At 37.0% G+C, this 13,144-nt stretch overlaps 1 protein-coding gene across 3 annotated transcripts in view; it reads left to right on the plus strand.

The window, feature by feature from the left end:
- FER (FER tyrosine kinase) overlaps positions 1-13,144 on the plus strand; it is a 459,241-nt gene that overhangs the window by 341,912 nt on the left and 104,185 nt on the right. The gene's annotated exons all lie outside the window — the stretch shown is intronic.

Here is a 13,144-nt window from a genome sequence, read left to right on the forward strand (position 1 = left end):
TATTTTTGGCTTAATTTTCCAATTTTTTTAACCTTATGATTCATTATCATTCATATGTCATTGTCATACTTGTATTTGTTTTAATTTTTGTGAGTGTAAGTCATGTACATAATAATATTTTCCTAAACACTTAAAAACATTTGATTTTAGATGGGAATTGTACTACCTTTTATCTTTTAGAGGTTATTATTACTAAAAACAACCTTCTGGGCTATTCTCTAAATAGCCCTCTATTTAGAGAAAAAGCTATGATTTTAATTGCGTAGGTATGAATGCTACTTTGTCACCTCCTTGATCATACTCTCTACTATGGTTTTTCCTTTTCTCTCAAAGTATTTTCAAACAATTTGTCCATTGCTGGCTTTAAGCTATAATAAATACACATTGTTTGAAAGCGTGTCATGCATTTGTCAGTTACGGATAACTAATTTCTAATGCCTTGCACTTGAGGGAACGGTTTGCATTTCTTGCTGCTTTTGTAAGGATTGTTTTCTTCATAAATGGGTGCTTGTGTTTCAAAAGCCGGTATCATTAACCTGGGAATCATTTTACATTGTGGATGGCAGTTAGCTTTTCAAAACGTACCTATTCCTCAAATCATAATGTAATCAGCTAACATGATATTTCCCAGTTTTCCTTCGAAGAATTTTCATACATTCACAAAGTTTTAAAAGTCAGCCTTTGCTTGATCACTTATCCTAGCTGTTTGTGCATAGGAAATTTTCTGATTGGGTAGATTTCCTGATTGACAAATAAGTTTCAGCTTTCATGCCAGCATCCAGTGGTTGATAGTGGCTCTCCATGGCATGTATTGAGAAGGAAACAGCAAATTGATTAGCCATTTCTGCGAGAATGCTAATGAGTGCTAATACAGAGACCACAGATTTGTCATCCTCAGTTTAAAATATCTGGTTTTTTCTTTATTGTCATTAAAAAAAGCTTTTCCCTTACTTTTTTGGTATGGTATTTCCCTACTAGCCATGTGATATTGTACTGCAATTATTTCATTTGATTTCTTCTAAGCTATCTGCTCTTCTTTTTTCTCATGCTAATTATGATTGCGATATAAATTTTATGACATCCCTAGTCAGTTGTACTTCACCAATAGGTGGCATTATGATAAGAATATAACTAATTAGTTAGCTTTATAGTAATCAATTGTGCTGTAGAAGCCTGTTGCTATGGGTTGAACTATGTCATTCATAGCAATAGTAGTTGTAATGGAATTTTAGTTGATGTATAGTTTAAATATATTGAAGATGAGTGTCTACATTTTTCTCCTAATAAATATTAAAGAAAAATATATATTTCGTAGTTACTACAGTGAAAGAATTTTTTTCTCTTTCATTGCAGCGATACCTAATGTGGTATTTCAAAAATAAAGTCATTGAGAATATATTTTTTAGTTTTCTAAGTAATGAGAAGGGGCATCAACCAATGTTCTGGACATCTCAACATGGTACTAATTTAATGCACATGTGAATGGTCAAATGGATTTGCCTTAAATCAAAGTAGAGAATTTTAATATTCTTCAAATTTTACATAGATGTATAAATTTATTCTGACTATCTTGACTGAAGGTCATTGCAGATCAGAACTTGGACATATTTCTTTTTTTCCCCCAATGTTAGCCTAACATTTGGAGAACATATTTTCTTCCTTTCTCTTTATTTTGTTGTTTTGATTACTACGAAAACAGCAGAACAATGTTACATTATAGAAAAATAAGCATAACAGCCATTGGAAAATATCCCTGTTGTAATTTCTCTTTAACTTCCAGGAAACTTTTTCATGTTTTGCTAATTGAATCTATTCTCGTTTATAGCATGTGATTTTTCTACCAATTTTGTGTTTTTCTTTTTATCCTGTAGACCACTGTGGAATTTCCTTTCCTATTCATACTATCTATGGATATTTGAAGTGCGTTGATAAACTTTGAGGGAGTGTTTATTTACAGTGGTATGTTATTAGATTGCTAGCTGTAAGAACATGTGGCAAATCTGCTTAGTTTTGAAGTGGATTGAAGATTATCATTATAGTAGATTTGAATGGTTTGGGCATTCAAAAGTTTCTCAGTCTGTTGTTTTGTTATTTAACTTGGACTTAGTTTTAAATGCTCTATTTGTGCCATGCTCTCTGGTATCTGTAGAAAGCAAAAGGATTGTAGATGCTTTATTATCATATAGTTCATTTAAAGACCATATTCAAAACATTTCTTAATATCATTATCACATTTCTACATCATTATCACTACCAGGAAAGATGATTTCAGAAGAGGGAGGGATATTGTTTGTTTTTTTTCTCATTTTAAATCTGGTATAGACTCTTCCTCACTTGGGGTTGCTCTTACCACGATGGTGGTTTCATTACAGAGTTAGTATATAGGGCCATATTTATTTTGTTACGTAGTAAAGTTTTTACTGGTACTTTCTGTACTTGACAAATGCAATCTAATGAATCCTTCAAGATTAGGAACTCCATTTAAAAATTATATGGCCCATTTTTGCATGAACATCAGCCCACTACTTATAGATACTATTTGACTATCTTACCTACTTTATACATAATTGTGTCAGAATTTAAAGTATGACTTATAATTCTGGGAATATATTTTTGTTAATTCATTCATTTATTCCACAAATATATGATGGGTGCCAAACATCATTAGTTCTTATGTGTTACAGACATTTTGGTTATATTAAGATGAGAGAAACATCTTTTAAACTTTAGAGAAACTATCTTTGAGAAAGGACAGACATAGACCTGATAAGTGTCATAAACCCCAACCCAAACTCACTGCCATTGAGTCAGTGCTGACTCATAGCAACCCCCTGTGGCTTTTGAAAGCTGTAAGCTGTGTCAGGGAGTAGAAACCCCAGTTTTCCTCCCACAGTTCATGCTGACTTTGAACTGCTGACTGTGCTTATCCCGGCCCAAGGCATAACCACTGTTCTACCATGTAATCCAAATCTATGGTTTCACAGTGAGGGAAACGATTGGTTCTACGTGACAACATCAGGAGATATTCGGCAAAAGATCTGGGCCTTAAATAGGGAGTTTGCAAGGAAGAGAAGTCGCATAAGTCTTTCCAAGAGAAGTCAATAAGGAGGTAGGTTCATGATATTAAACATGCTAAAAAAATGAACCCCCAGAAATCGGTCATTTTTCTCATTGCAGTCTGAAAATTAATCGCTATGTTAGTAATAGTCAGTGATGGTGCATTTAATCTCTGTTGAACAGTTGAATGACTTATCTCAAATTTAAGAGATCTGTCTACCCTAGCTAGCTTTCTGTTATAACTATGGGGTATTAAAAATTATGCAGTATTATTATATTGTTCTTCCCACTTGATGAAAATGAAGAATAAGAAATAGTTGACCCAATAATCACCATTTTGATTTATTTCTTCACACATTGAGTAGTAAGATAAAAATCATAGTCCTTGCCTTCAGATGGAGATCACAAATAAATAATAAAATGTAAAGATATGTTTGTTCTAGTATAGAATGTACAACATCCATGGGTATCAAATGAAAAGTGTATAATGTGGCTTATGAAGATTCTTCTGTCGGCAGTCAGGGGTAGCACCGCAGAGCAGGTAGCATTTTAGTGAGATTTGGTGGATAGATGTGTCATGTGAATTGAAAGAGGGGAAAACACAACAGAAGGAAAGATGAAAGCAAAGGTACACATTCTGCACGAGAGAAGTTGAAGAAGGGACTGAGCCAGATCAGGGTCACTTGTGTCAAAGTTCGTGCACAGATGTAGCCTTAGCTTGCTTGACTCAGGGGATTAGCTAACTTATACATCAAATTATTTTAAGCAAGTTGAAATGCTAAAGTTTTAACTAGTAAAGAAATGTAATTTCAACAAATTTTAAAACTTTGAAAAATGTATAATCTTGTGAAAATGTATAAGTATGGGAACAATTTTATTGTTAAAATTTTATTAGGAAAAATGAATTCAATAAAGTTAGTTATACACAATTAACAATATTGCAATCTTACATTTTACTTAAATACTCATATATTCTAGAAGGACATTGTCTTATCCAGTGAGTTCTGAATAGGCTTAGGTATCCATACTTTTTATGAAAGAAACTCCTCTTGTCTTGGTTTTGGTTTTAGTGACTTCATGTTTTGAAGCTAAAGCTTTGGCCCGATACATTTCTTCCAAGTATTTTGTTTTGTGTTTGTTTTGAGAGTTTTCCTCTACTTTTAATTGGAATTGATTACTTAGCATCTGAGCTCTTCGAACGCTCTGAATGTACTAAAAAAGTTTTAAATAAGACTTATTGTTATATTTAGTATCTTGATCTCATTAAATGGCAAAATAAAATAGTAACTCGGCCCGCATGCCGCCAGTTTGACCCCCCTGATGTAGAGCTTACTGAGTGCTGGGCACTTTAGATGGAAGGTGCTTTTAGATAAAAGACCAGTGATGTTCGCTTCATGGGGGCGGTGATTCTTAATCTGTGTTCACTACAGGATTCCAAAAGGCCTAGAATAATGGCTGACCGTAAAAGATGCATGAACAAAGTCTCACGGGTTCCTTGTAAACCTGAGGACATTAGGCTTAAAGAAAATGAGTACATTCCCTAACACCACAGGAAGAGATAGTAGCCAATTCAGGATGGAAGCCAGTGCTGTGATCCGAGAGCCCACTCACAGCACCACAGCACCCTGCCCTTAGGCCTTCCACGGATTTCACAAATGACCACCATGTTCAGACCAATTAGGAGATTCCAGCAGAGAGGCAGATGGTACTTAGTGTGACAGCTCAGATTAGAGTCAACATCTGGACTCTTTATGCTCATGAATAAAACCCAAAGAGGGTGCTAAAGCCTGTGAAATATAATTTTAGAAAAACATAGCAAGGTGTGGGGTTTATTGGATTGTTTTTAAATAAATAGTTGCTGAAATACTACAGTATTTTGGTTTTGCCTCTCCATTTAATTAGAGCTTGGGGAAAAAACCTTTTAACATTTTGTATATACTATTGTTTAAATATCTCTTATGCTTTATCTGTTAATTAAAAACACAGGGTTAGTATAGAGATGTGATCATCTCAGTTGACAAAGCATTTATGACTGATTTTCTGATAACATTTCATTACATTTTGAATATTTAACTGTCCTTTCATTTTTAGTTTCTATACCGCTCTTGCTACAGCAACTTTAAATGTGTCCAAATATATGATCCTTCTCTCATTTCACCTTTTCATATAGTACAGCTTGGTATTTGCATATGCATTTGAATTGTCAAAGAAAAAGTATCCCAAGGATGACTGTCTAAAAATCATTTACCGTATATACTTGAGCATAAGCCGACCTGAATATCAGCTGAGGCACCTAATTTTACCACAAAAATGGCATTAAAAATGTGCTGAAAAACTCGGCTTACACATATAGTCACTATCTTGCTGCTTCGTTCAGGGTCAAATTTTCTACCATTACTTGCTCATTTTAAGGGATTTTTCTCTAAGGTCCGACATATATTTCTAGGAGTGAAAAGGACTCATTTTCCTGCATTTTGTCATTGTCACTCTTACTGTTACATGCCATGAAGTCAACTCTTGACTCAGCGGCCCTGTGTTCAACAAAGCAGACACCTCTTGGCCCTATGCCATTCTCATAATTGTTTATGTTTGAGTCCATTGTTGAAGCTTTTGTGTTAGGCCAGCTCATTGAAGGGTTTCATCTTTTTACTTACTCTCTACATTACCGATGATTGTGTAATTTCCCAAGGATTGCTCAATCCTGATCCCATGTCCAAAATATGTGAAATGACGTCTCACCATCCTTCTTAAGGAGCTGATAGTCAACATATTCTGGTGTCAGCTTGTGGAGGGATGGAAGTTAGCCTGTCAATCAGGTCACAGCTTGATGACCTCATTTGGAGTGCCACAGAGATAAATAGCCCGCTGGAGGCAGGATACTCACTCACTTCTGTGAGGCATTCCTGTTGAAAAGACATGTGTGGCTACACTAGAGCCCTGGAGCTCAAGGAGCCACGTGGAGACCCCTGCCAGAGTTGAGCTGTTTCCTCTGCCACTGGATCCATAAGACCTTTCCACCCACTGGCCTGTGAGCTTCCTGCATTTGGCATCATTGCATGTGTTGTGTAAGTCTGAAGAGGCACTTATAGACTAGTATCGGACATATAGGCTAATATCAGACTTATGGACTTGATCTGGGCTGGGATGTTTTCTAAATATACAATAACTCTTTGACATAAGACTCGCTTGCGCACGTATGAGTGTCTGGATTTGTTTCTCTAGTCTACCAGACTAACACAGGAGCATTCTGGCTGATTCCCTGCATATACCTACAAGTAAGTTACTGGCTCAGGTTAACGTACCAGCATTGCTAGCTGCCTTTTTGGAAAACAAAAATAAGAGATTTAGGATAGTGGGTCAGAGGACACAGCTTTTGAGTTAGAGTTAGTAATAGGAAAGATGCCGCATATGTGAGACTATTCAGAAGTTCAGGACAGTCCAACAAGCAGAACAAAGGCCACTGAGGATGTGACGAGAGGGAAGACGAGAACGGGAATGCAGTCGATCCGTGGTTTGGGTAGCGCTAGTCTATACAGAAATGATGGAGGGGAAATTGTCTAAGCTTCTTACTTTTCATTATTTCTGACCTTTATCCAGTCTATTACAGGTAAGTCCATTTGGGGTTTAAAGTGTCAAAAAGTGACCTTTCATATTGAAATTACAGATGGTTAGAATTACCATTTGTCTCTAGGTGCATTTGATTACAAAGACTAGAAACTGCTCGTTAACTTTAGCAAAAGTAGATATCAGAAAATAAGGTCATGAAATCCAGGACGGGTAAATCTAGGGAGACACTGGATTAATAGTTCCTTGAAGGTATGATAGGGGAGGGTGGAGAGAAATGGAGGACTAATAGCAGTGAGTACAAGAAAGAACAAAATGTTCTAAACCTGTGATAATGATTGTACAACTCTTCGTGATGTCATTGAACTATTGAATTGTATGATATGTGAATTATATGCCAGTAAAACTTTTGGGGGGTGTCGGGGGCGAGGCTGGAGAAGAAGAAGTTCTCACAGAACCCCCGGGCAGGAAGCCCAGCCGGCCTCAGAAGCCATTGGAAACTGGGAACTGGGAAATTGCCAACAGCCAAGGTATCCGTCATCTCCCGCTCTTTCTTTTCTCTGTTCACTTAACGTTTCTATCATTTCTTCTTCCTGTGCTGCTCTTCCATTTCCTTGTCTACCTGCAGACGGCTTTCCACTGCAATAGACCCCACATTGCATTGGAGTCAATATCATCTTTCAGGCTCAACACGTGTAACTAATTAATTAGTCTTTGAGTTCTGCTTTCAGATTCTTGAAAGAACAAATGGAGTGCGTGAGTGTGTGTTTGGTTCTGCCCATTTTCTAATTGGTCACATCGAGAGACAGAGAAGACGACACGGTCACTAGTCTGTGCAGCTGGAAATGCTGATTTGCGGGACAGTCAGAAGATAGGACATGGAAAGATGACTGTCATTATCTTCTTCACTGAGTCGTACTGCTTGACACACACTTCACTAGCCCCCTGAATCCTCAGAATTCTGTGGGGAAATTACCATTTACCTCCATTTTACAAGAGAATAAATTGAGACACAAAGAAGTAACCAGTTTGTCCAGCACAGCTAGCAAGAGGCAGATTCAAGTTAGATGTATTTCCCAGTTTTATACATATGAGGAATCATGTGGGAATATTTCTTATGCACCGGATTTTAAAATCACTTAATAAATGCTGATTTTAAAATGTTTCATTATAGATATAGTTTCCTGGGATGATTCATCCAGATTCATTTCTATGGTATAGGTTTGGAGGTTGGTTTCTCCTGAAATTGATCTGTGATGCCTCTTTCAATCATACCCAGTCCATATCTCAGTTTAGAACAGTAGAGTTGGATTTATGATTACCTCTGATATTGGGAAGCCATTGGTCAAATTGTGGCAATGTTTGTCTACCTCTTAATATGATTGAACTATTAAATTGTATATGTGGACTGTGTGCCATTAAAACTAGTTTTTCAAAAAATTGTTTCCGTCAAATGAAATTTCTAGCCTTTGAAGAGCCTATAAAACATGGGTGAGACAGACACTAATTTAACCTCTGACTTACAAGTGACCCCTCCTGGCAATCCAGGCAAGATGGAGCTATCAACACAGGGAGCTAGACATACAAAAGTTTGGGCCATTTCCTAGGTGTTGACTCACCTCAGTAATTTGTATAAATTGCTAGTATGTTTTTGTCACTTTTTTAAAATACTCATTTTAATTTTTTTAGGATACAAAAACACTAGGGAATGGCATTCCCATCCACAGGTTTCTTTTTAAGTATTTCTCCACAATCTAAATGATCTCAGTCTGCATGGCCCACTCTTACATCCGTGAGGCTTAGTAGAGCCACTTAGCAGCTTCCGCATGGTACTGTGACCACACACTTGGAATGTGAATGTTCTATGTGTGAAGCTTGGCTCAGTGACATAGTGGTTGGGTAGCTTTGAGACACCCTTCTCCTCTACTAGTATGCCCTGCGTTCTTTACCCTCCTCTGTCTACTTTTTTTCCATCACACTGTTACTATTTTATATATACATGTACATTTGTGTGTCTAAGTAGACAAAACACTGATTCATTTTTCAATGCCTATCCCCTCCAACTAGAATGTAAGCTTCATGAAGACATTGACTGTGTCGCTGTTGTTCATGATTCAGTATTCCAAGAATGATCGATGCCAGCATCTGATGATTGTTCAGTAAATATTTATTGAGTGAATGGAGTTACCATATATACTCGACTATAAGTCGACCCAAATATCAACTGAGGCACCTAATTTTACCACAAACACTGCTATAAAAATGTGCTGAAAACTCAGTTTATACCTAAGTATATGCGGTACTTACTATGATTCTGTTCCCTCCAATATGAAGTGAAGATAATGTTTCTTTCAAGACTTTTTGTTTTTTCAAGAATTAAATGGAACATTTGTAACTAGCATGTAGTAGGCACTTGTTATAAATACCACAGAACAGCGTTGATTCCAAGTAGCTCCCTCTGATGTACTGGTTTGTGTTAGAGACGGCAAAGCAGGTACTACTTGAGTAGGAAGGGAGTATCCCCAGCCTGCCACCGGGCAGCACCCCTGCAGCATTTCTAGAGGACCACACCTAACGTGAAGAGATTATGGGAGGGACTGCAAAAAGGCCATGGAAAAGTGGAAATGAGCAGTACTGGAAACCTTCCGTGAACTTGGTGAAGCCCTCTCATATATGCCAGCCACTATGAGACTGGTGTGGACAAAAACAAGAGCAAATGCAGGCTATCTTACTTTAGTTTTCCTTGGTTCCCCGGGTTTCTAAAGATGACTCTGTCTGCACAGGAGGTATTGGGCACTACTGTATCTGAAGCTCTTTTTACCACACTCTAATGGAGTTTTCCACTCCATTCAGAAAGTATTTATACAATCGGTGTGATTCTGTGAAACACTGGACTGGACTGGTTATGGTGCCAAACCAGTATCAACAAAGTCACCTCCTCACTTTGGACAAAAAGCAAAGATAAAGCCTAAGTGTCTCTAGGCCGCTTATCGTTATCTCCACCCCCTCTCCCCAAAGTCACATCTGCATGAATCTGAATGTCCCGATACCGAGAATGTCTTGTCCCTGCATTTTTCTAGATACTGTAAACTGCAGCAGTGAGTGGACAGCAGCCCTGCCCTCTTACGGCCTGTACTAGTGAGTGGAAGCACATACATGCTTCTTAAAAGTAATATGTAAGTCCATGTAAAATACCCCACATCATGATAAGTAAAGAGAACACCAAAATACGACGTTATGTTGGGAGTGTAGAGGAGGGCACTATTTTAGGTGGAGTGGTGAGAGAAGTAAGTCAAGTGAGAATAGCAATCCTCAGAAAGAGGGTAGCCAGTGTGAAAAGGCTCTGAAGCAAGAGCATGTTTGGCATGTCCAAAGGTCAACAGGCAAGTAGAAAATGAGGGTGGTTATTGGGCTCCCCTAGGTGGTTTTATGAGTCAGAATGGTCTCTACAGACAGTTCAGGATAACAACAGTAGTTAGGTGGTCAGATCCCAACGGTCTTGTAAGTCACTAACTACGTTAACGTTAGTCTGATGGCGAAGTGGAGCCAAGTCTTCAAAGGATCTGTTGGATTGTTTGAAAATAGACTTTAGAGGAGTCAGTCCAGAAGCAAGAAGCTCACGAAGAGGACCCTTGAAGTTATCAAAGGGAGAGCTGCTGAGAGCCTGGATCAGGGTGGCAGTGGGGGAGCTCGTGAGAGGTGGTCCAGTTGGAGATGTATTTGTTGAAGGCAGAGCTTCAAACAAAGATTTGTTTTTTTAAAAAAGGTCTTATTATATTTATCAGTTCAGATAGCCATAGTTTTTAAACAATTTTAGGATCACTACTTCAAACTCTAATGAGCCAAATGAAAATTCAACGTGCACCTTCCTGTTTTCTAAGATTCTCATGTAGGCTCAATAGCAATGAGCAAGATGGACAGAGCTTCTAATATTTTCATTCTACCTCCTAACTATAATTCAGGTAATGGTTGAAAGTGACCTTGAAATGAGTGATACCTCAGGGTCATCTGCAATTATTTTATGTTTAAATTGGGGATGTGTGTTTCCCAAAATAAGTTACAGATCCTTAAGAAATGTATCTTGAAAATAGTAGCCTAGTTCAGAAACCTAATGATGATTATATAGAGCAATAAGTAAAATTAAATCTACATAATTCTAAAGGGTGGCCTTCTCCCCCTGAAGCCTTTGGTTGGGGGATTTGTAGGTGAGCATATTAATTATTAGTTACTGAAGCAAATCACTCAGTAGGGTTGCTAGAAGTCATGCCTGAATGAGCAAGGTATTCCTTTAGAGAATTAATGTCATCTGTGGAACTAAAGTGACATGAAAGAGAAAACGTCATTGATTTACTCCTATGTTGAATATACACGAGGTCATCCATTCTCTCCTATGTGCTGTAAGATAAAATTATTTCTATTATAATAAATGCCAAATTATTTATAAAAATAGCATAGACTGTTAGTGGCCTGATGAGTTTTTATCTATTCTTATGGAAAGATTTTTTTAAATCATTTTATTGGGGACTCATACAACTCTTATCACAATCCATACATATATCCATTGTGTCAAGTGCATTTGTACCTTTGTGGCCCTTGTCATTCTCAAAACATTTTCTTTCTACATGATCCCTTGGTATAAGTTCCTCATTTTCCCCCTCCCTCTCCGTCTCGCCTCTCTCACAAATACTTGATCATTTATAAGTTATTGTTATTTTGTCATGTCTTACGCTGTCCGATGCCTCCCTTCACCCACTTTTCTGTTGTCCGTCCCCCAGGAAAGGGGTTATATATAGATCCTTGTGATCGGTTCCCCCTTTCTACTCCACCTTCCCTCCACCCTCCCGGTATCGGGAGATATTTTTATTAAAAAGAAACAAGCAGTTGACTGAAAGATGAAGGTGTCTCAGAAGAAAAGCCTCGCAGTCACTGGCTGTCAGCTTCTGAACAGCCTCAGCCTCTTAAAAACCCTGAGAGCACAGTTACACTCTGTCGCACGTGGGGGTCACCATGAGTCAGGATCAGTTCCACAGAAACTATTTAAAAAAACAAATCGTCCCGGTTTTGTTTTCTTTGAATGAACTTTCAATGCTGATTTTTTAAAACATTTTTATTGGGGGCTCAATGCTGAACTTTTTCTACTGCTTTTCACATAGTAACTTGATAAACAAGCAAGAAATTATTGGAAAAAAATCTATGAGTGAATTTATAAATTAATGTTCTTTAAAGTGCTAATTGAGTGTCATTAGATGACTAAGGACTTCCTAGATAAATAATCATAAATTAGTTTACCTATACATGTTGGCCATCCTTTGTTTTTCCTCCCATTTATTTTTAAAAGGCACAGTGAGGTAAGGAGTAAGTGTATCTGATACAGACATATATGCATTATAAAATGAGACCAAAGTTTTTTATCTGCAGGAGGCAGTGTGAAGGTTTTGAGATGCTCAGTGCATTTTTTGAATTGTTTGAATGTGATGATTCCAGAGCTTTAGTTTGACAACATCAGGTCAGACCAGGCTCTGTTCAGAATACTGTCATCCTCCAAGGGTCATGGAAGGTGAATACAATATTGCTTTAATCTATTTTTCATCTAACAGTGGTTATTTGTTTTATTGATTCTGCCTTACCTTGAACGATGGCCATGGTTTAAGAAAGTAGCATTTTTTAACGTTGCAAAAAATATTAATACTTAACATATGCTTCAGAAGAATTGGTAGGGAAAAAAAACAGATGTATTGGTATGTCTTAGAGTGCTCGGTAGACCCATATTTCATGTAGTTTCTTGCTCTCCTATAGGCCCTCTTCCAATCCATTATGTAAATAACATGAAATTGTGAATGCTGGCTAGAAGAGTCACCGTGTTCTTAGCTTTTAGAATAGAGAAAAAATTAAGTTGGATAGGGCACAAGTCAGTTATAAGTAAATTTAATTACTGTTGACACTAACATCTTTTCTTTCATTCTTAAAATTCCTATGATGCCCTTTAAAATAGCCCTTTACTTACATAAATTAATAAAGAAACCAAATTAAAAGAATTTGATGTTATTGGAATTTCTTTTTAAATCCCCAAGTAGAATGGTATGATATACAAATAAATAAGACTATAACCCTCTTTATAACCAAACTGAAACATATTTGTTATGTGGTTTAAGACTTTACTGTTTCTTTTTTTAAAAATCACATTGCATGATATATTCATTTTAAGATTTACTTTATTTCAACTATGCATCATGTGAATAAAAGAAATATATGACTTTAAAATCATATTTATACTTAAATTCATATCCTACTAGGAACAGAATATTGGGATTTCTGTATAGCAGAACTAGTTCAAAGCTCTGTTATAGGGCCAGTTTTCTGTTGCTGGACATTTGTAACCTAGAGACTCTCCATGGGAAACTGCTTCCAAAAGTTTATGGAAAAAGGGAATTAAAGGTAATAGAATCTTTCCATGAATTTTTTGAAGCTCCATCATGTATATATTCGAACATTCATAGCTCATTTTGCCTGAAATTTGCAAAGC

Source organism: Tenrec ecaudatus, chromosome 2 (assembly GCF_050624435.1).
Source record: "Tenrec ecaudatus isolate mTenEca1 chromosome 2, mTenEca1.hap1, whole genome shotgun sequence".
NCBI classification, from domain to species: Eukaryota; Metazoa; Chordata; class Mammalia; order Afrosoricida; family Tenrecidae; genus Tenrec; species Tenrec ecaudatus.